Raw genomic sequence first — 6654 nt, forward strand, 5'->3', positions numbered from 1 at the left:
TTCACCGTGTTAGCCAGGATAGTCTCGATCTCCTCACCTCGTGATCCGCCCATCTCGGCCTCCCAAAGTGCTGGGATTACAGGCTTGAGCCACCGCGCCCGGCCTAGGGATGCCCTCTCTCACCACTCCTACTCTTATAATTTCTTATGCCTGACTTTACTTTAATCTCTTAATCCCGTTATCTTTATAAGCTGGGAATGTACATCACCTCAGGACCACTATTGTACAAATTGATTGTAAAACATGTGTGTTCAAACAATATGAAATCAGTGCACCTTGAAAAAGAACAGAATAACAGCGATTTTCAGGGAACGAGGGAAGATAACCATAAGGTCTGACTGCCTGCAGGATCAGGCAGAAGAGAGGCATATTTTTCTTCTTGCACAGAGCCTATAAATGGACATGCAAGTAGGAGAGATATTGCTGAATTCTTTTTCCAGCAAGGAATATCCTGGGGAAGGAATGCATTCCTGGGGGAAGGTCTATAAACGGCTGCTGTGGGACTGTCTGTCTTATGCGGTTGAGATAAGGACTGAACTATGCCCTGGTCTCCTGCAGTACCCTCAGGCTTACTAGGATTGGGAACTTTCAGCCTGGTAAATTTTGGTCAGACCAGTTCTCTGCTCTTGAACCCTGTTTTCTGTTAAGATGTTTATCAAGACAATATGTGCACAGTGGGACATAGACCCTCATCAGTAATTCTAATTTTGCCTTTGCCTTGTGACCTTTATTGCTGTTTGAAGCAATCTTTGTGACCTACTCCATGTTCATACCCCCCTCCCCTTTTAAAATCACTAATAAAAACTTGCTGGTTTTGTGGCTCAGGGAATATCACAGACCTACCTACATGTGATGTTACCCCTGGAGGCCCAGCTGTAAAATTCTTCTCTTTGTACTCTTTCTCTTTACTTCTCAGACTGGCCAACACTTAGGGAAAATAGAAAGAACCTATATTGAAATATTGGGGGCAGCTTCCCCAGATCCTCATTTCTCTCTGTATTAGTCTGTTCTCATGCTGCTAATAAAGACATACCCAAGACTTGGTAATTTTAAAGAAGAAGAGGTTTAATGAATTTAGGGACAAATTGTGAATACCCACGGGGTGACTTTTGCACTATAAGAAAGCAAAAAACAGTTCCACGTGACTGGGGAGGCCTCATAATCATGGTGGAAGGTGAAGGAGGAGCAAAGGCATGTCTTATGTGGTGGCAGGCAAGAGGGTGTGTGCAGAGGAACTGCCCTTTATAAAACCATCAGATCTCCTGAGACTTATTCACCATCATGAGAACAGCACCCTGCTCCCATGATTCAATTACCTCCCACTGGGTTCCTCTCACAACACATGGGAGTTATGGGAGCTACAATTCAAGATGAAATTTGGGTGAGGACATACAGCCAAACCGTACCACTCTCCTGCTATGTTTTCATGCAAAGCATTGCCATGAAAGGGAGCATGCTCCCCATCCTACTCAAGCACAACTCTTGGCTCTGTGCATATATTAGTGGGAGGACTGTTGTGGTTTGGTGAAAAATAAGTCAGCAGCATCCTATCCTGGGTCAAGTACTTGTACCATTAGGAACTTGGAGCCTGCTGGCATCATAACACTGTCCCTTTAACCAGTTAGAGCAAGTGCTTCTATAGGGCACTGTCAGGCCAGAACATGTCCTGGTGTTAGGGGTAGGGGGGTTGGTTTTTCCTTTTTAAATTTTTATTTATTTATTTATTTATTGAGACAGGATCTCACTCTGTCACCAAGGCTGGAGTGCAGTGATCCTGGCTTACTGCAACCTCCATTTCCCAGGTTCAAGCAATTCTCCTGCCTCAGCCTCCTGAGTCGCTGGGATTACAGACACACACCACCATGCCTTTTTTTTTTTTTTTTTTTTTGGTATTTTTAGTAGAGATGGGATTTTGCCCTGTTGGCCAGCCTGGTCTCGAACTCCTGACCTCAAGTGAACTGCCCGCCTCAGCCTCTCAAAGTACTAGGATTACAGGTGTGAGCCACCACACCCAGCCTGTTTTTTGCTTTCTTATGTGCAAAAGTCACCCCGTGGGTATTCACAATTTGTCCCTAACCACTAGAGGTTTTCATGAATGTATCTTTTGTAGCACTCCAGAAGGTCAACTTCTTGACAGAAGCTGTCTCCCAACATCAATCAGTACTCAAAAATGTGTCAGTTACCAGAGAAGGGGTTATACCCTGATACTTCAGTCAATTACTCTGGCATTGTAGAAACTAATAAACAGCTCCGAATATTCTATGATATCTTAAATCAAAACAATTAAGGAAGAGACAAGGGAAACAAATAGTGCCTGCTGCAATGCTTTCTCATTTCCCTTTGGGAAGATAGGGTTCCTTGTTTTGCAGGAAGTCATCCCTTAGAAATTTTTTTTTTTTTTTTTTTTTTTTTTTGACAGAGTCTTGCTTTGTCACCCGGGCTGGAGTGTAGTGGTGCCATCTTAGCTCACTGCAACCTCCACCTCCCAGGCTCAAGTGATTCTCATGCCTCAGCCTACCAAGTAGCTGGGATTACAGTTCTGTGCTACCACACCCAGCTAATTTTTGTATTTTTATTTTTATTTACGTATTTTTTTTAGATAGAGTTTTACTCTGTTGCCCACGGTGGAGTGCAGTGGCACCATCTCTGCTCACTATAACTTCTGCTTCCTGGGTTCAAGTGATTCTCATGCCTCAGCCTCCCGAGTAGCTGGGACTACATGTGCGTGGTACCACACCTGGCTACTTTTTTTGTATTTTTAGTAAAGAGGCGTTTCGTGTTGGCCAGGCTGGTCTCAAACTCCTGACCTCAGGTGATCTGCCTTCCTTGGTCTCCCAAAGTGCTAGGATTGCAAGCATGAGCTACCGCACCCAGCCTAATTTTTGTATTTTTAGTGGGCGGGGGGGGCGGTTCGCGATGTTGGCCAGATTAGTCTCAAACTACAGACCTCAGCTGATCCACCTTTTTTATCCTCCCAGTGCTGGGATTACAGGCATAAGCCACTGCTCCCAGCCAGCAATTTTTAATTCTCTATTTGTTGCTCTGGAGGTCCTAAGTTTTAAATTCAGTGACACGTTGCTGTGCCATTCATGCTGCTGGGTATTGTCGATTGGCACTCAGCATCCATTCCCATCTCCTTCTACTGTCCCTTCCTGTGCTGCAGAATCTGGAGAGTTAAAACGTCATGGCCAGGATTTGGAAATGAGGTGGAGGCCACCCGCCTGCTGCTTGCTGCTGATGTATGGCAGCAGAGGTATGAGGCGTGTCTGCAGCAGGGTTGTAGGGTCCAGTCACTAGCCATGTAGGGGTTGAGAGGCTGTTTCAGGGGCAGCAAGGGTGATGTTGATTTCCAGTCCCTGAATCACAGCCACGGCAGTGTGTTGTTGAGCTTAACAGGTACAGTGATGACATCCTCATTTCTTACTTTCCTGATAGCAGCAAAAATGGGTAGCTACCCTGGTGGGACAGTTTGCAGTCATCCTTGCAGAGTCATTCTCTAGCCTTCCTGACAATTTTTTTTTTTTTTTTTGAGACGGAGTCTTGCTCTGTCACCCAGGCTGGAGTGCTGTGGCGGGATCTCAGCTCACTGCAAGCTCCGCCTCCCGGGTTCCCGCCATTCTCCTGCCTCAGCCTCCCGAGTAGCTGGGACTACAGGCGCCCGCCACCTTGCCCGGCTAGTTTTTTGTATTTTTTTAGTACAGACGGGGTTTCACCGTGTTAGCCAGGATGGTCTCGATCTCCTGACCTTGTGATCCGCCCGTCTCGGCCTCCCAAAGTGCTGGGATTACAGGCTTGAGCCACCGCGCCCGGCCCCTTCCTGACAATTTGTATTACCTAATTCCTTATAGGAATTCTTTTCTGTTTAAACTAGCCAGGTTGCTTTCTGCTTAAACTAGCCAGGTTGGTTTCAACTGAACTTTGAAAGATACACCGAAGTTCAGAGTGTCTAATACTAAAGGTTGTGCTGGTCTAGGTGGATAGAGTAAGTCCCACAGCAGACCACATCATATCTAGAGATCATAAGGCCTCTAGACATTTCCTATGCCTAGTTGTCAGGATCATGTCCTGTGCAGTCCACCCTAAAAAGCCCTTTTACGTTAGCAGTCTGGAATGTTACTAGGTCATCCAGCACAGGTTGCATGTGCCATAGTCATAAAATTTGGGACCTGAAACTTGGAGCCTGGGTGCAGGAAATGTGGAATGAATACTAGGCTGAGTTCCAGGTAGAGTCACAATTAAGGTGAAGGCATCAATGACATGACTTCGCAGGTGAGAAGATACAAAAGGCTGAGCCCAGAGAAGCTTGGTGCTCCTCACTTCTGATGCTTTCTCTGCTGCCTTGATGATCAAAAGTCCTCAGCACCCAAGATGGCCTTTGGGGACTGAGTGGCAAGGATAGCCACACTAAGAGGAAAGATGTAACTGCTGCTGTCCCTCTCTGGGTATCCAGCTTTACAAGAAATAGGTAAACTGCTTTTCTTTGATAGATAGTACAGTGGTGTTTGGCTGACATTTCACCACCTAAAATTATTAAGTTACCTTTAGAGTGAACTGCAATTACATTTTTGACAAGTTCTAAAATATATCCTAAACAAATCCCTCCATCTCTACCACCTCTACCCTATCCCCAGTTATCAGCATCTATCAGCAGGGGAGAGATCATATCTTATCTCTTCCCTGCTTAAGATCCTTCAAAGGTGTCCCTTCACATTTCTAAGAAAAAATCCAAACTCCTTAAGGTGGCCTACAAATTCCTATGTAATCTGGCCTTTGCTTCTCTATCCATTCATATTTCCTGTCACCTGGACTGGCTATATAATTTGTGGGGCCCAGTGCAAAATGAAAATGCAGAGCTCCTTGTTCAAAAACTATTAAGAATTTTAAGAGGGCAATGGCAGAGCATTAAACCAGGTATCAGCCCTTTCTTTCCTTTTTTTTGAATTCTTAAAATATTTATTTAGACTTTATTATTTTTATTTGTTAGTAATTTAATTTTTCTTCTTCCTGCTCCTCCTCCTCTTCCTCTTCTTCTTTTTTTGAAACAGTGCAGTGGCACGATCTTGGCTCACTGCAACCTCCACCTTTCAAGTTCAAGAGATTCTCATGCCTCAGCCTCCCAAGTAGCTGGAATTACAGGTATGTGTCACCATGCCCAGCTAATTTTTGTATTTTCAGTAGAGACTGGGTTTTGCCATGTTGGGCAGGCTGGTCTCAAGTGATCCGCCTGCCTCAGCCTCCCAAAGTGCTGGGATTACAGGTGTGAGCCACCGCACCTGGCTCTTTTTTTGTTTTGTTTTGTTTTGTTAAGTAAAAAACTTCACCTGGAAGCACCAGCCCTTTCTGAGGATGCGGCCCTGTGCCACCATATGGGTTGCATGCCCATGAAGCTGGTCTACCTGCCATCCACTTCCTCAACCCAATGGCATCCTCCCGTTTTTTAGACATGTACCAACCGGTTTTCTGTTTCATCTTAGCATGGCTCACTACTTCTCATTAGGGTCTCTCAGTGGAGAGGGTAGTCTTTTTTTTTGTTTTTTTGTTTTTTTTTTGAGACAGAGTCTTGCTCTGCTGCCCAGGCTGGAGTGCAGTGGCCAGATCTCCACTTACTGCAATCTCCACCTCCCGGGTTCAAGCCATTCCTCTGCCTCAGCCTCCTGAGTTGCTGGGATTACTAGCACACACCACCCACGCCCGGCTTATTTTTGTATTTTTAGTAGAAATGGGGTTTCACCATGTTGGCCAGGCTGGTCTCAAACTCCTGACCTCAAGTGATCCACCCACCACCACTCCAGCCTGGGCGACAGAGCGAGACTCCATACATTAAAAAAAAAAAAAAAAAAAAAAAAAAAGTCATACTGGCGTAGAGTGAATCCCTAGTCCAATATGACTGGTATCCTTATAAAAATACTTAATTTTTATTGTATTGTATTGTATTTTTTTTTAGACGGAATCTCTGTCTGTCGCCCCAGGCTGGAGTGCAGTGGCGCGATCTCGACTCACCGCAACCAAAAGGAGACATTTTGACATGGAGACATATACAGGGAATATGCCCTGTGAACATGAAGATGGCCATATGTAAGCCCAGGAGAGAAGTCTGGAACAGACCGTTTCCTCACAGAAGGAACGAACCCTGCCAACATCTTGCTTTCAGATGCCCCCAGGATTGTGACACAGTAAGATCTGTTATTGACGCCACCCGGTCGGTGACATTTAGGTAGAGCAGCCCTAGCAAACGAATACACCCCCATTAGAACTAAGCTCCCTGAGAGCGGTAAGCTGCCTTGTCTTGCTCACAGCTGTTCCAGAACACGCCTGTACGGTCACTTAGCACCTAGTACTGCCATTTAACCGTTTCACTAGTATGTACGAACCGGAGAGCCTGTCAAGGGAAGAGCTGAATCTTTTATCTTTTGTAACGACTACCCAGTAAAGGAAACCGCGGGTATGCAATAAAAACCTGTTGAATCGATTAAATCATTTCACTTATTTCCAGATCTTTGCGGAGAGCGCCAGTAGGTGAAATATGTGCTGACTGATGAGTCACAGCTCTTATTCCCTGGGCTGCATTAATACCCACGACGTGCTTTTCGCTCTCCAGACAAAGAGACCGGTACTTGGCAGGTCCCTCAAGTGGGACTCAAAAGACCGAACCGA

The 6654-nt window shown here is 45.4% G+C and overlaps 1 protein-coding gene across 1 annotated transcript in view; it reads left to right on the top strand.

The window, feature by feature from the left end:
• RBBP4 (RB binding protein 4, chromatin remodeling factor) overlaps positions 1–6654 on the top strand; it is a 418599-nt gene that overhangs the window by 179184 nt on the left and 232761 nt on the right. The gene's annotated exons all lie outside the window — the stretch shown is intronic.

The sequence above is a fragment of the Macaca thibetana genome, chromosome 1, assembly GCF_024542745.1.
Source record: "Macaca thibetana thibetana isolate TM-01 chromosome 1, ASM2454274v1, whole genome shotgun sequence".
Lineage (NCBI taxonomy): Eukaryota > Metazoa > Chordata > Mammalia > Primates > Cercopithecidae > Macaca > Macaca thibetana.